Source organism: Stenella coeruleoalba, assembly GCF_951394435.1.
Source record: "Stenella coeruleoalba genome assembly, chromosome: X".
Lineage (NCBI taxonomy): Eukaryota > Metazoa > Chordata > Mammalia > Artiodactyla > Delphinidae > Stenella > Stenella coeruleoalba.
Window position 1 is genome coordinate 105,882,391 of NC_137152.1, and position 16,920 is coordinate 105,899,310.

A 16,920-nucleotide genomic window follows, 5' to 3' on the forward strand; every position below is an offset into this window, starting at 1 on the left:
TCTGTTGTTGTGGCTGGGACAATGGCAAAATATAGAACTGAGTGATTAAAAGCATTTTACACGGGGATTAGTCATAACTCAGGAGTTCTGGGAACATGAGTTTCCAAAGACAGCTGAAATCAACTTAAGCACTGACTTCAAAAAACAAGTAGATTTGAATTTCCTTTAAAAAATAAGTGGGTACTGGCCTCTCTGTAATTCCCAAGTTCTTGAACAACCTCTCATGTATAGATAGGTCTGTATATATTATATATAGATAGGTCAGTATATATTCTGGCATGTCATGACATGAATCCATGAAATATAAGAGCCAGGTGATGGAGAACTGGCCCCCATCCCTGATAAAGGAGAAAGAGGAGGAACTATATATAATTCATCGCTTTGCCTCCTGGGGCATGGGCTTGGCCGCTGAATGGTAACATTGAATGTGTGTGGGTAATAGCTGAATGAACATACACAGTTGTTTGGGGAATAACACCTGTTTATATTATCATCAGATGAAGTTACAGCAACTCTCTCTTTTTGATCTTGCAGTAATTTCCTTAAACTTAAGTTTGAAATGTGCTAATGACACCTTCTTTCCTCTGTTACTATGGACTTGGGTTTCCCAAGGTCAGGGATCTGTACTTTGGAATTGTTCTTCAAATATCAGTTTGTCTTACCTCTTGGGCTCCCTAGTGACTCCAGTTTCTCAGGTAGAAACTCTCCTCCCTAGCCATGGTACCAAGGTTCCCAATCCCTGTTACCTCTTAATCTCCTTTCCTTTCTCTCCACATTGAAGACTACAGGAGATTAAATAGTGTCTAATACTTTTTTCATTCTGCTTTCAATTATTTCTAGTACTTTTACAACTTTCTGGGGTCCACAATATGTCCGCAAAAAGATGCATTAACTTTGGTCATACCTCTGCTTTATTAACAGCTCTTGGTCTGGAGTTGTTTGTATACTTTCCTGTAACAGCCAGTCTTGGAACTGTGTATTGTCATAATTGTCACAGGCTCTCTTGGTTTCATACAACTTATTTACTTGTTTTTCAATCATTTTCTGAGAGAGAAAAAAGAATTAAAAGTTTTTATATTGGCCAGAAATAACCCTGTCCTTTGATATGCCTTCTTATGTTTAGGGCTTGGTAAACTTCCTATAGTTTACAAATGGTTAATTAACCTGCATTTAAGTCTAGTGTGGCTCCACTCCAGATAAGTGAAAATTTCTCTGTAAGTGAAAGGCAGAGGTCTCATTTTTATCTCACAGATATTTAGAGATATTTTTTGATTTGTTACCTTAATACTTCTAGGTCAGGATATCATAAGAAAATATTCTGTATAAGACCAAACCTTTTTTCTACAACCTACATAAAAACTTTCTTACAGGCCTCAAATAAAACAAATTTAAGTGTTTAACTTACTTGTTCTCTTATATAGTTTCTTTCAAAGTCTAGTTTTAAACTGGTGAGATACTGCCTGTACTTATTCAATTCCTTCAAGGTACATACAACCTATAAAAACAAAACCCAAAAACCAAATATATAAATAGAAAGTTGTAACAATCATGAAACTTCCCAGAGAAGAGAGTCATAAGAACATTCATTTTAGTAACAATTTTGGGATCAAGGGTAGTGATAGCATATTTTGGTAATAATTTGGAAGGCAATATCTCTCTATAGTGGTTTATCACCAGGCAATTTCTACCTAAATAATATTATTTCAATAATATGGTTCACATCATAATCAAGAATTTACTATGCTTAATGAATTTGTTATTAAAACACCAGTATAGGGCTTCCCTGGTGGCGCAGTGGTTGAGCGTCCGCCTGCCGATGCAGGGACACGGGTTGGTGCCCCGGTCCGGGAAGATCCCACATGCCGCGGAGCAGCTGGGCCCGTGAGCCATGGCCGCTGAGCCTGCGCGTCCGGAGCCTGTGCTCCACAACGGGAGAGGCCACAGCAGTGAGAGGCCCGCGTACCGTAAAAAAACAAAAAAAAACAAACAAACAAACAAAAAAACCAGTATAATAATGATGTTAACTTTCAGAAGAATTTATTCTATCAAGCTGTATTCTGCTAGGTTTCCATTTTGTCTCTAGTCTTCTCAAAGGGTATAGGAAATATTCCTTGACAGGTATACAGTGCCATTATTACTTTTAGAGCCAGAGGAAAGGCACTAATAATACAGCTGAGAGAAAATACATAAATAAATAAATGTGTATGTATATGTCTTTACATATTCAAATCATTTGGTGCTTATCTTTTGCTTTTATCAAAGAAAAAAGATCAAGTGGGAACAATTTTATTTAGAAACAGCCGCCTGATTTCTCTTTACTCAAATACTGAGTAATTCATTGAGTTTTCTGTTAGGTATTCTTTATTGCTCAATTAAAAGTTGACACAGGCTCCCAGTGAAGTACAGAAGCAAGCATCTATCAAGTCCATATGTTTTTGCTGGTTAACAGGAAGCAGGATTCAACCCACCTTATTATTGCTGGTGACATAGCCGCCTTTCTTTAATCTCCTCAGGATATCCTTTCGCCTATAGTATATTTTTAAATGTGGATCATGCAGGCTTTTATAGCTTGTTTCCAAAAGTTGACAATAAGAATCAGTCAGGTTAAAGTCATAAGAAGGTTGATAAAGCTGCAAACACACAGATTCAAAAGTACTACGTGTAAAATGAATGAAAGCACACTTTTAAACCTCAATTTGTTGAAGTGATTAGGCTGTTTGTTGAAAATAAAACATGCAAGAAGAATCTGAAGTGAGGGAATACTCCCTCCTTCAGAGGGAATCTGAAGTGAGGCTGATTTGGGTAAATCTAATGCCTTTCTCTTCCTCTCTATCAGAGCTGACTTTAGGCTGGAGGTGGCAGCCTCAGCCTCAATCCCATTCCTGGACACTGAGATATGGCCCTAAATGTTCCTGTAAGGTAGGTAGGATACTAAATATGAGCAGAGGAGCAGACAGGAAGGGGCATGATGGGTTCTAGCTTTGTTTTTCCATTGAAAAGCTTCTTTTGTAAGTTTCTGACTACTTGATTGATGCCAGCCTCTTGTCTCTCCCAAGGGACCTATATAAGGAAGCTGGATTCCCTGACTACCAATGTCTTCTTAAAAAGGCAAAGAAAGACATCCTTCTGGGCAATGATTTAATTTACAGTGAAACTAAACAGGAAGCCCATATCTTTCCTAGAAGAGAAACAATCAGCAGTGATGTCAATTGAAACAGTGCTGCAGTTAGTGGGTTGATTATTGCTTCTTTTAGATGTTGACTTTTGTTGGTGATGGCATGTGTTGACCAAACCTTGGCTACTGACCTATCAGGAAAGAACAAATCCATTCATTAAGGCCAGGGTAAGCTTTCTATTGTCAATCAAAATAATTGGTTTCCCTGAACAGAAGAATTTATTATGTCATCACTACCTGCCGGTGGGAGATCATAGGGCAGACTTTTAAAAGTAGGCAAATTGTTCTTTTCACTTAACGTGGTATCTTTTCCTGAAAGCAAAGTGTCAAGGTTAATTGGCAAAGTATTTACTATTTACTTTATGGTAAAACCAATTTAAGGAGTTTGTGAACAGGTGCTACTCAAGTATAGTATACTAATAAGCAAATTAATTTATAGATAAATTACTTGAGAATAAGTTTACTATCAAATGTTGAAGGACTATAGCCAGTATTTTATAATAACTATAAATGGAGTATAACCTTTAAAAACTGTGGATCACTATGTTGTACACCTGTAACATATAATATTGTACAGAAACTATACTTCAGTTAAAAATGTTGAAGTAATAGGATCAGTTGTCAGGTTTGGATTAATGAATAGCTAGACAGGTACATTACATTGTTATATTTTAATCTTATTGAAAAGAAGACAGTAGAATACTATAATTTCCCTTACACTTGCATTCAAAATAATATGAAAGACCTTTAAATTACATTTCTGTAGCACTCTGCTAAAGTGGTTTGCAGTTCAGGAAGCAGCAAGGTCAGGTGAAGGAGCATGGCCTAAGAAATCAGGAGACTGTGGTTCTGGTCTAAATTCTGCCACCATCTACCTGTCATAGCTTCACCTTAAAAGGTGGTCATGAGGGTAAAGTTAAGTTGAAAAAAAAAACAACTAAATGTGTAAATATAAAGTCTTACTTCCTTGAGGAGATCTTGCCAAAAGACAAAGAAGGATCCCACTAAGTTAGTCTTTACAGGAGTTGAATATAGTACCTGACCATGATTAAATGCATATGTTTTGGGCTTCCCTGGTGGTGCAGTGGTTAAGAATCTGCCTGCCAATGCAGGGGACACGGGTTTGATTCCTGGTCCGGGAAGATCCCACATGCCACGGAGCAACTAAGCCTGTGTGCCACAACTACTGAGCCTATGCTCTAGAGCCTGCGAGCCACAACTACTGAGCCCACGAGCCACAACTACTGAAGCCTGCATGCCTAGAGCCCGTGCTCCACACAAGAGAAGCCACTGCAATGAGAAGCCCGCGCGGCACAAAGAAGAGTAGCCCCCACTCGCCGCAACTAGAGAAAGCCGGCGCGCAACAACGAAGACCAACTCGGCCAAAAATAAATAAATAAAATGAATTATATGTAAAAAAATAAATGCATACGTTTTGGGGGAATCAGTATAATATAGAGCAAATCAGTATAATTAAGTATGGAAAAAAATCAGGAAATAAGAAGTAGCTAACAAGTGAATAACAGAATAACACAATATAAATATGGCAAATAAAAGATATTTGAGAGGGCTTCCCTCGTGACGCAGTGGTTGAGAATCTGCCTGCCAATGCAGGGGACACGAGTTCGAGCCCTGGTCTGGGAAGATCCCACATGCCACAGAGCAGCTAGGCCCGTGAGCCACAACTACTGAGCCTGCGCTTCTGGAGCCTGTGCTCCGCAACAAGAGAGGCCGTGACAGTGAAAGGCCCGCGCACTGCGATGAAGAGTGGCCCCCGCTTGCCGCAACTAGAGAAAGCCCTCGCGCAGAAACGAAGACCCAACACAGCCAAAAATAAATAAATAAATATTAAAAAAAAGATATTTGAGGAAGAAACCAACAGAGAGGGCTACATTTACAAAGTAAAAAGGAGTGTTATTGCTAGTAGTGAAATAGGCTTTGAGTATGTTTTAGGAATGCTAATTCATGGGAGTGGGTAGAACATATTGGGTTTGAAAATAGAAATTATATTGTTTTCCAGCAATAAAACTTTAAAAAATCATATATATTAGACAAATGTCTGAAATACCAAGGAGCCCTGTACTCATCCTTGATGACACCCTAGAGAGTGGAAGGGTAAGGATGTCATAAATATTCCTGTAGAACCTTTTGCTATTGTGATCAAAGCACACACTCAACCAGAGAGTTCTCAACCTCCTTCAGGCTTGGCCTAAAGCTAAGGACAGTGTGCGGAGTGTTAGGCAGAGGACTTAAAATGTGTAAAAATGTGAGTGCAGCACTCTGAACCAGTAATAGTATTTTCAGTGCTGAGTGAGATAGTGCAGGCCAAGGGCAATGTAAATTCTAAGGAAGAATGAGACAGTTGGGGGTTGGGACACTGGGGAAAGGCTTCATATAGTAGCTCTTGAAAGATGGCTCAAATTGAAGGTCAGGAAGGGGAGGAATGCATGCCAGGTTTCAGGAGCCAGAAGAACAAAGGCACAGAAGTAGGAATTAGCATGGTACGTGTGGGTAGGCAGAAAAAACCCCGGCCTTTCAGAGTTGAGGCTCTGGGTTGGAGATAAAGCTGAATTGGGTGGCTGAGGCATATCATGGGGGCTTCTATCATTAAAGTGAGGTTCAGACACTGAACACTTCAACTCATTTTAACTTCACTTGGTGTGTGAAATTGAAGTTGACTCAAAGCAGAATCATAGCAGTGTTTCAAGTTTAATAGCAAGCTGAAAACAGTCAAGAAAATCACTTCAGCACTATTAAAAGTTAGTTTACCTTTTCACTTAAATTTGTAGGCAGCTTGACCCCAAGAGGAAGATTCAATAGATGAGCAGCTCCCACCTCTGGAATGGGTTTTTTTTTGAGAGCTCTGTCAGATATAATTAGAAAGTTTCTTTTTTTCTAGAACTATTCTTTTAGTTTAGACCAATCTACTTAAACTTCAATAGGCTAATACCTCCAAATAAATCAAAGAATCACACACTCAGGGTTGAAAGAACCCGTCCTGCTGACAACCTGGAAGGCCTCCCAGTTTACCCTGGTCACCAACCCTATCTCTGAGCACCGTTCAGAGCTAATCCAGGCCAGAGGCAGCGCTAGGCACTAACTGCCGGGGGCCTGGGAGCCAGAAGCCAAGCGTCAAAGACCCATCCCCACCTCTGCTGAGATCTCCCCCTCTTCCATCTGACCGCCCTCCTTCCCTTCCGAGACCAGCCCCGGATCCCGGAGGAGGACCGACTGGCCGCCACTCACGGAGTCGCACTGCCCCCTGTCGGCAGTTAGGCTGCTGGCAGCCGCCTTAGCGGCGGCGGCTTGGGCAGTGTTATAACAGTTGCTGAGGTACATACAGATCCATGGCCATACGTCAGCCCCCAGGGGGCTGGGGGCTGGGGCGCAGCAAGCAGTCTTCCTTTCTTCTCTTCACGCACACCCTTCCCGCTCCACGCCCACATCCAGTCTGGGCAGCCAAGACAGTGGTCGCCCGGGTAAATACATTGAGAGCCGAGGCTGCACTTGGTTTGTTGGGAATTTGTACTTTGTCTCCCTGTTCTTTCATGCATCTTTTTATTGTGCTAAAAGTGCATAACATAAAATTTACCATCTTAACCATTTTTAAGTGTACAGTTCAGTAGTATTACATATATTCAAATTGTTATGCAACAGATCTCCAGAACTTATTCATTTTGCAAAACTGAAACGCTATACCCATTAAACAGTTCTCCTTTCCTCCCTTCCCCCCAGCCACTGGTAGCTACCATTCTGCTTTCTGTTTCTATGAATTGGAATACTTCAGATACCTTATATAAGTGATATAAGTGGAATCAAGGAGTATTTGTCTTTTGTGATTGGCTTGTTTCACTTAGTATAATGACTTCAAGGTTCATATGTGTGGTAGCATGTGGTATGGTTTCTTCCCTTTTAAAGGGTGAATAATATTCTGTTATATGTATATATCACATTTTCTTTATCCATTCAACCATTAATGGACACTTAGGTTGCTTCTACCTCTTGGCTATTATGAATAGTACTGCTATGAACATGGGTGTGCAAATGTCTCTTTGAGACCCTACTTCAAAACTTTTTGGATATATACCTAGAAGTGGGATTGCTGGATGATATGGTAATTGTATTTTTAACTTCTTGAGGATCTCTACTGTTTTCCATGGTGGTTATGCCATTTTACAATCCCATCAACAGTACACAAGGGTTTCAATTTCCCCACATCATTGCCAACACTTATTTTCTTCCTTCCCTCCTTCCTTCCTTTCTTCCTTCCTCTAGCTCTCCTAATGCGTGTGAGGTGATATCTTATTGTACTTTAGATTTGCATTTCTCTGATGATTAGTGATGTCAAGCATCTTTTCATGTGCCTTTTGGACATTTCTTGTCTCCATATTTTTGGTCTACTTCTTTGTTATATCTTGGTCATTTAGTAACAATACCTATCACTTATTGAGAACTTATTAATTTTAGATTCTGTGCTAAACCTTGCCTCGTTTAATCCTCACAACAACCCCATCTATATTTACTCCATCTCTGTAGATGAAGACTGTTCACAATGACAATGGATAATTTGTGATGGGGCTGAGATTTGAATCCAAGTTAGCTGACTCCAAAAGCTATATTCTTAATCAATACACTGTACTCTTATATGTGTTCTTGTTTTAATTCCACATATATGATTACAACTCCTGCATTTAAAACTCTAGCCTGGTTATATACACTACTGCCAGCCAAACATTTCTACACGGATGTCTGACAAGCAACTGAAATTGACATACTCAACACTCAACTCAACCTCTCCTCAGTGAAACAGAACCAAAAAAGGCCTAATTATTCCTTCTGTATTTCCTCTGTCAGTGACTCGTACTAGTTCTACTGAAGCCAGAAACCGGAGAATGCTCCTAGATGCCTCTCTTTCCCCACGACCTTGACATTCAATCCATCCTTAAGTCCTGCTGTGTTTACCTCCTAAATATTTCCTCTATTTTTCCTCTCCTTGCCACTTCTTCTACCACTGCTCCAATTAAGCAACTCATCACTTCTTGTCCACACCGTTATCACAACCTCCTAATATCTCTCACCTTTCACTCTCTAATCCATCTTTCATCCTGCCACCAACGTGATCTTTCTAAACTGCTAACAGATCATGTCTCTCCCCTGCTTAAAACCCCTAATGATCCTAAGGAAGAAAGAATGAAAACAAAGCATAAAACATTTTTTGTGACTTGGTCCCTGTCTACCTCTCCAAGACACTACTGCAATACCAGCTCTCAAACTTGACCCAGCAGTAAGATCGAACTGCACACAACCTGCTGGTTCGTGACTCTGTGCCTTTGCTCATGCTGTCCCCTCTGCCTTGAATGACTATGCCCCTTCTTTGCCTGGCTAATTCTGGGGCCTCAATTGGAATGACCGGGGTAATTGGGCTCTCTCTCCATGAGTTTTTCATGCTCTAGGAGCTAAGGCCATGCTTCTTCACATGGTGGTCTTAGGGTTCCCAGCAGCAAGAAAGGGCAAGCCCCAAAGTGCAACTACTTTCAAGATTTGGCTTGCATCACCTTGACCAAAGCAAGTCACACAGACAAGCCCAGTCAATATAGCGGAGAATTAACCAAGGGCATGGATACAGAGAGGTGTCGTTTATCTTTGGTGATTAATATGACAATATAGCACTGGCTTCCTCTGGTCCCTGTGATTCCTGTTCCTCCTATAGGCAAAATATACTTACCTCTCCCAAGACCCCAAAAGTTTCATCCAATTATAGCATCAGCTCAAAGTTCAGGATTTTGTCATCTACAGTCATACCCAGAGGTAGCTTCTTGTTATTCCAGAGATTTATGAACTGTAAAGCAATTTGCATTAGTTATCTATTGCCATGTGACAAGTTACCCCTATATTTAGTGGCTTAAAACAATACAAAATCATTTATTACCTCCTTGGCTTCTGTTTCAGACAGGGCATCAGAGAGTATAGTTTGTCTCTGTTCCATGATGTCTGGGGCTTCACTTGGAAGGCCCTTTCAGCTGAAGGTGAAGGCTGGCAGCACCTTAAGACTTTGTTCACTCACATGTGTGTCTTGTAGCTGTTGGCTAGGAGCCTGTCTGGGGTTGTCAGCCAGAACACACACACTAACCTCTTTGTATTGACTGGGCTTCCTCACAACATAGCACTGCATTGCAAGGGCAAGGGGAGAGAGAGAGCTAGAGCAAGAGCACGTGAGAGAGGGTGCCAGGCGAAAGCTCTGTTGCCTTTCATGACCTAGCCTCAGAAGTCATGCAGCATCACTTTCATGACATTTTATTGGTTGAGGCAGTTACAAAAGTCCACCCAAGTTCAAGGGAAAAGAACATGGATGCCACCATCTTGATGGAGAGCTGTCAATGTCACATTGTGAGAACAGCATGTGGGATAGTCTATATATTGATGTGACCATCTTTGGAAAAATACAATCTGCCACACAAGTTATCTGTACCACCCTCTAACCAACAGTGGTGATACAAGGAAAAGATAACTACAGTAAATAAACACTCCCATTTGAAAATAGAGGTACAAAGGAGTCACTGACCCATAGCAACTATGGAATCCACCTGGGTACATGTTGCCAGGTCCCCCTTTTCTTGGAGCAGAGATATCCTTGACTAGATCCTGATTATATTCCCTGGGAGTGGCTTTCTAGTTCACTGTTATCCATAGCTCTTAGTCTCATCCTCTGGGCTCTTGACTTGGCCCCATGGGTCATACTTTTATATAAGAAATGGCCTGTGTTTACAACTTAGTGGCTTTCTCAGCCTTCCCCCTCCCTGCCCACAGAAAGCTGGGGGCCCAGTCGGAATTTGCAAATTGAGCAATCTAGGCTCTCTTAGATCTATTTGAAGGTATTTTGCTAGTTCAGCTCTCTTAAAAATGTGAGTTCATATGAATCTGACTCCACTGAACAGAAGTTATACCCACAACACTTTTTGAGACGGGCTTCTCTCTACTTTGGGTAGCATGTTAAGGGCTGTGGGACAATGCCCTTTTTCTTTTTAAATTGAAGTATAGTTGATTTACAATATTATCTTAGTTTCAGGTGTACAGCATAGTGATTCAATATTTTTATAGATTATACTCCATTTAAAATCATTATAAAATATTGGCTATATTCCTTGTGCTGTACAATATATTCCTGTAGATTATTTATTTTATACATAATAGTTTGTATTTCTTAATCCCCTACCTCTATCTTGTCCCTCTCCTCTTCCCTCTTCCCACTGGTAACTACTAGCTTGTTCTCTATATCTGTAAGTCTGTTTCTGTTTTGTTATATTATTCATTTGTTTTATTTTTTAGATTCCACATATAAGTGATAACATACAGTATTTGTCTTTCTTTGTTTGACTTAAGATTCACTAAGAATAATACCCTCTGGGTCCATCCATGCTGTTGTAAATGGCAAAATTTCATTCTATTTTTATGGCCGAATAATATTCCATTATTATTTATAATAATATAAATAATATAATTTATAATATTAATAATATTATATAAATAATATTATTATATAAATAATATAAATAATATTATTTATAATAATATAAATAATAATATTCCAAGATGCTTCCATAAAGAAGCATCTTCTTTATCCATTCGTCTGTTGGATGGACACTTAGATTGCTTCCATATCTTTACTATTGAATCAATAAATATTGCTGCTGTAAACATTGAGGTGCATGTATCTTTTTGAATTAGTGTTTTTGTTGGATATGTGCCCATGATTGGAATTGCTGGATCATATGGTATTTCTATTTTCAGTTTTTTTAGGAACCTCCATACTGTTTTCCATAGTGGCTGCATCAATTTACATTCCTACCAACAATGTACTATGGTTCCCTTTTCTTCACATCCTTGTTAACATTTGTTATTTGTAGTCTTTTTGATAATAACCATTCTGACAGGTGTGAGGTGGTATCTAATTGAGGTTTTGACTTGCATTTCTCTGATGATTAGCCATGTTGAGCATCTTTTCATCTGCCTGTTGGCCATCTGTATGTCTTCTTTGGAAAAATGTCTATTCAGTTCTTCTGCCCATTTTTAATTGGGTTGTTTGTTTTTTTGATGTTGATTTGTATGAGCTGTTTATATATTTTGAATATTAACCCCTTATTAGTCATATCATTTGTAAATATTTTCTCCCATTCAGTAGGTTGTCTTTTTGTTTTGTTGATGGTTTCCTTTGCTGTGCAAAAGCTTTTAAGTTTAATTAGGTCCCATTTGTTTATTTTTGCTTTTGTTTCTTTTCCCTTAGGAGACAGATCCAAAAATATATTGCTATGATTTATGTCAAAGAGTGTTCTGCCTACATACAATGCCTTTTTTCTATTTGAAAGTGTCTCTTAGGCACCAGCTTATATCTTTCTGGTGTCTTCACAAAGGATCTTACAGTTACACTCTTAATCTTTGCTGGCTTGGAAAACTCAAAATGTGAAACAGTTTCATTTTCTGACCCAGAAAATCTTTGCTTTTCGATATTTCCTCTAAAATTCTTTTTGTAAATTCTGTTAAGCTCACCTCTGTCTTTCTGTACATTATGATGTGCAGCTAAATGTCAAATGACACCCTCAACATTCTTCATGACTAGACATTCTCCTTAACTAGATACACAAGTTCATTAGGTACATTTTTTTCCATCTTCCACATTACTGCAGGAGACAGTTTTTTTTGTTGTTGTTTGTTTTTGCGGTACGCAGGCCTCTCACTGTTGTGGCCTCTCCCGTTGCGGAGCACAGGCTCTGGACACGCAGGCTCAGTGGCCATGGCTCACGGGTGCAGCCGCTCCGTGGCATGTGGGATCTTCCTGGACCGGGGCACAAACCTGTGTCCCCTGCATTGGCAGGTGGACTCAACCACTGTGCCACCAGGGAAGCCCTGCAGGTGACAGTTTTGCCAATTGTTTTGTTACTATATGACATGAGATGTCATTTTCCAACCTTCTATTACAGTTTCCTCATCACTTTTAGAGCTTCTACTTTGTTCACCCATTTCCCAGCCATTTTCTTTGCTGCTTTTCTAGCCTCTACCCACCACTCGGTCCCAAAGTTAATGCACCTGTTTTAGTTTTTTTCTTTTCTTTTCTTTTTACAATAGTACGTTACTTTTAAGTACCAATTTCAGTGGTCTAAGATGGCTTTACTCATGTATGTGGGACGTTGGCTACGAAGGTTGGAATAGCTGGAATGTCTGGGCCCCCTCTCTCCACATGCTCTTTTATCCTCCTTCAGTATTCAGCCAGGGAAGTGGCAGAGCCACTACATGTTTTGTGAAATAACATTAGACTTTACACAACTTTGGAAGGGTTAGTTGGAGAGTCAGAAGATGTGAGAAACCGTCACTAAGCAACCATGCTGAAGTGCTAGCATGGGTGGACAAATAGGAGTTTTCAGGGACATCTGAGAAGCTAAGCATGTTTAGTCAGTGAAGTGAGACAGTGGTGGGGGAATTGGTGGAGAGGAGGAAAGCTGGAGCCTCTGGGTTATTACTCTTTTTGTGGCTTCACAGCTAAGAATATGTTGGTGGTCCTGGTGGAACTTATTAAATAAGTCAAGATGGAATCCTAAAATCATGTGCAAGTAACCCACAGAAAGGCAAAAAAATAGAAACGATGTAACAAGAAATGAAAACAGAGCTTCAAAATACATGAAGCAAAACCCGATAGACATGAGAAAAGCAATAGATAGATCCACAGTTACATGTGGGGAGTTCAACACTCCTCTCTCAGTAAGTGATAGAACAAGTAGACAGAAAATCAGTAAAGGACATAGGAGACCTGAACTAAACTGTCAACCAGCATAACCCAAGTGACATTTATACAACACTTCACCCAACAGCCCCCAAACACACATTCTTTTCAAGTGCCCATGGAATATAGGCCAAGACAGACAGACCATATTCTGGGCCATAAAACAAGTCTTGAATTTAAAAGCATTTAAATGATAAAAGTATGGTCTTCGATAATGTTATTGGTTGAATTGTGTTCTCCCAAGACATATGCTGAAGTCATACCTTAGAATGTGACAGAATTTGGAAGTAGGATCATTGCAGATGTAATTAGTTAAGATGCGGTCATCCTGGAGTTGGGTGCCCTTAATCAAATATGGTTGATGTCCTTCTAAGGAGACACAGGAGACATATGAAGGGAGAATACCATGTGACAACAGAGGCAGAGACTGAAGTGCGGCAGCTGCAAACCGAGGAATGTGAAGGATTGCCAGCAACCACCAGGAGCTATGAAGAGGCAAGGAAGGATTTTCCCCTATAGGCTTTAGAGGGAGCGTGGCAATGTTGGCACCTTGATTTCAGGCTTCTAGCCTCCAGAACTGTGATATGACAAGTTTCTGTTGTTTTAAACCACACAATTTTTGGTACATTGTTATGGCAGCCCTAGGAACCTAATACAGACCATAGTGGAAATAAACTAGGAATCAGTAGCAGAAATGAAGATTTCCACTACTGGAAAGGTAGACTAGATATACTTTTCCCCATTCTTCCCACTAAGTATAGCTAAAAACCTTGTACCTTATATATAAAACAAACACAAGAAGACTCTAAATGATCTTCTCTGATAGAGAAGAAGGAAGACCTGCTAAAGACCTGAAACCTGAGGTGAGTTCCCTGGGTTTCCTTTTTGCTTCAAATGTCCCAAACTGAATACTGGAGAAACCAGCAGCCCAGAAATGCCAATGGGTACAAACAAAAAAAGTCTCAAGAAAATCCTACTTTCTTCAGCCAAGACCAGGAAAGGGGCAGCCTAGCAAGACAGAAAACTTTTTGACAATAACTAACACCCAAACACCACAGACAAATCTCTGGTTTCATCCCTACCCACAGCAGCTAAGGCTGAGTGGAGCACCTAGCATTCCCCCTTGACAGACTGTAATATATTGTCACAGCCCTCACTGCTGCGGTCATGTCAGAGAAGCTGACTCAGGAGCTGGGACTTTTACCCTCACTGGTCAGTAACAATCTTCTTTCCCTCTTCCCCCTTAACCTCCTCTTCCTCCACCTTAGTGGCAGTGGAGGCCACATAGGAGACGTGGACTTCCACCACCACTTGGCAGTAACAAGGCACTTTTCTCATTTTCTGCTAGAGTGGTGGCATGGGAGGCCTAGTGGACATTCAGGGCACTCCCCACCCAACCCTGACATTAATGAGTCAGTGCTCCCTCCCTCATTCACCCCCATTCCCTTGCTAGAGCAGTGTCAGAGGAAGCCTCCGGAAGCAAAAGATATAAACAGGATTCAGATCTTATAGTACTTAAAATGTCCAGGTTTAAATAGAAAATTTCTCATCATACTGAGAACCAGGAAAATCACAACTTGAATATGATGCCAACAGTGAGATGAATCAGATGTTGGAATTATCTGATAAGAATTTTAAAGCATTCATCAAAAAATGCTTCAATAAGCCATTACATATTTTCTTGAAAGAAACAATAAATAGAAAAATCACAGCAAAGAAATAGAAGCTAAAAAAAAGGACTAAATGGAAATTATAGGACTGACTGAAAAATATGATAACAGGAAAATTTAAAAACGCACTTGTTGGATGGCCTCAATAACAGAGTGAAAATGACAAAGGATAAAATCAGTGAGTTTAAAGACAGATCAATAGAATTCACCCAATCTGAACCATAGAGACAAAATAGAGTTTAAAAAAATGAACAGATCTCAAAGAACCTGTGGTACTATAACAAAAGATCTAACATTTATGCCATCAGAGGAGGCAGATAGTGTTGCTGATAGAATATTTAAAGAAATATTGGGTGGAGACATCCCAAATTTGGTGAAAGACATAAACCTATGGATTCAAGAAGTGGAGCAATCCCCCCCGCAAAGATAAACCCAAAACACATCATAATTAAATTTATGAAAATTAATTACAAGAAAATTCTTGAACGCAGCCAGAGATAAATGGCACATTACTTATAGGGGAACACCAATGTGCATGACAGAGTATTTATCATCTGAAACCACGGAGGGTGGGAGGAAGTGGCACAGCGTTTTTCAAGTGCTGAAAGAAATGAATTGTTAACTGTGAATTCTATGGCTAGTGAAAATATCCTTCAGGAATGAAGAAAAAGACATTTTTAGATGAAGTAAGCCTAAGAATTTTATGCTAGCAAACTTATCCTTAAAGAATGGCTAAAGGAGTTCTCTAATCAGAAAAGAAATTAGAAGAAGACTTGGAACTTTAGAAAGGAAAGAAGAACATCAAAATGGGTAAAAATAGGGATAAATATAATAGACTATCCTATTTTTCATGAGTTTCTTAAATCATATTTGATGGTTAAAGTAAAAATTATAACACCATCTGATGTGGTGGTTATGTATGTAAAGGAACTATTTAAGACAGTTATATTTAAAAAGTGGGCAGTGTAAAGGGACATAAATGGAAATAAGGTTCCTATGCTTCACTCAAATTAGGCTTTGGTAAGTTACCTATGTATATTGTAGTTCCTAGAGCAATCATTAAGAAAAGTATACAAAGTGACATATTTAAAAACATTATAAATAAATCAAAATGGACTCCTAAAAATGTTCAAGTAACCCACAAGAAGGCAATAGAAGGCAGAGTAATGAGAAACAGAGGAAACAAACAGAAAACAAATAATAAAATAGCAGACTTAAACCCTAACATTACAATGATTACCTTAAATATAAATGATCTAAACATAGTAATTAGGGAAAAAACAGTCTCCTCAATAGATGGTGTTGGGAAAACCAGACAGTTACCTACAAAACAATGAAACTGGACCACTTGCTTAAATCATTATACAAAAATGAACTCAAAATGGATTAAAGACTTAAATGTAAGACCTGAAACCATAAAATCCCTAGAAGAAAAGATAGGCAGTATAGTATGCTCTTGGACATTGGTCTTAGCAATATTTCTTTGGATATGTCTCCTCAGGCAAGGGAAACAAAATCAAAAATAAACAAGTGGACTGGATTAAAAAAACTCTTTCATAGTGAAGGAAACCATCAACAAAATGAAAAGGCAACCTACTGAATGGGAGAAGATATTTGCAAGTGATATGTCTGATAAGGGGTCAGTATCCAAAGTATGTAAAGAACTCACACAACTCAATATTTAAAAAAACCCAAACAATCTAATGAAAAATGGGCAGAGGACCTGAATAGACACTTCCAAAGAAGACAAACAGAGAGCCAAAAGACACATGAAAAGATGCTCAACATCGTTAATCATCAGGAAATGCAAATCAAAACCACAATGAGATATCACCTCACACCTGTCAGAGTGACTATCACCAAAAAGACAACAAAATCAAGTGTTCACAAGGGTGTGGGGAAAAGGAAACCTTCATGCACTGTTGGAGGGAATGTAAACTGGTGCAGCCACTATGGAAAACAATTTGGAGGTTCCTCAAAAAATTAAAAGTAGAACTACCATATGATCCAGCAATTCAAATTCTGGTGTTTATACAAAGAAAATGAAGATACTAATTTAAAAAGATATTTTAAAATAATAAAATATTGTAAAATATTGTAAAATAATCACAGGGATGTAATGTACAGCATAGGGAATATAGTCAGTAATATTGCAATAACTTTGTATGGTGACAGATGGGTACTAGAATTGTGGTAATCAATTTGCAATGTATATAGTGTTGAATCACTATATTGTACACTTGAAGCTAATATAATATAGTATGTCAACTATACTTCAGTAAAAAAACTAGAAAAATAAACTA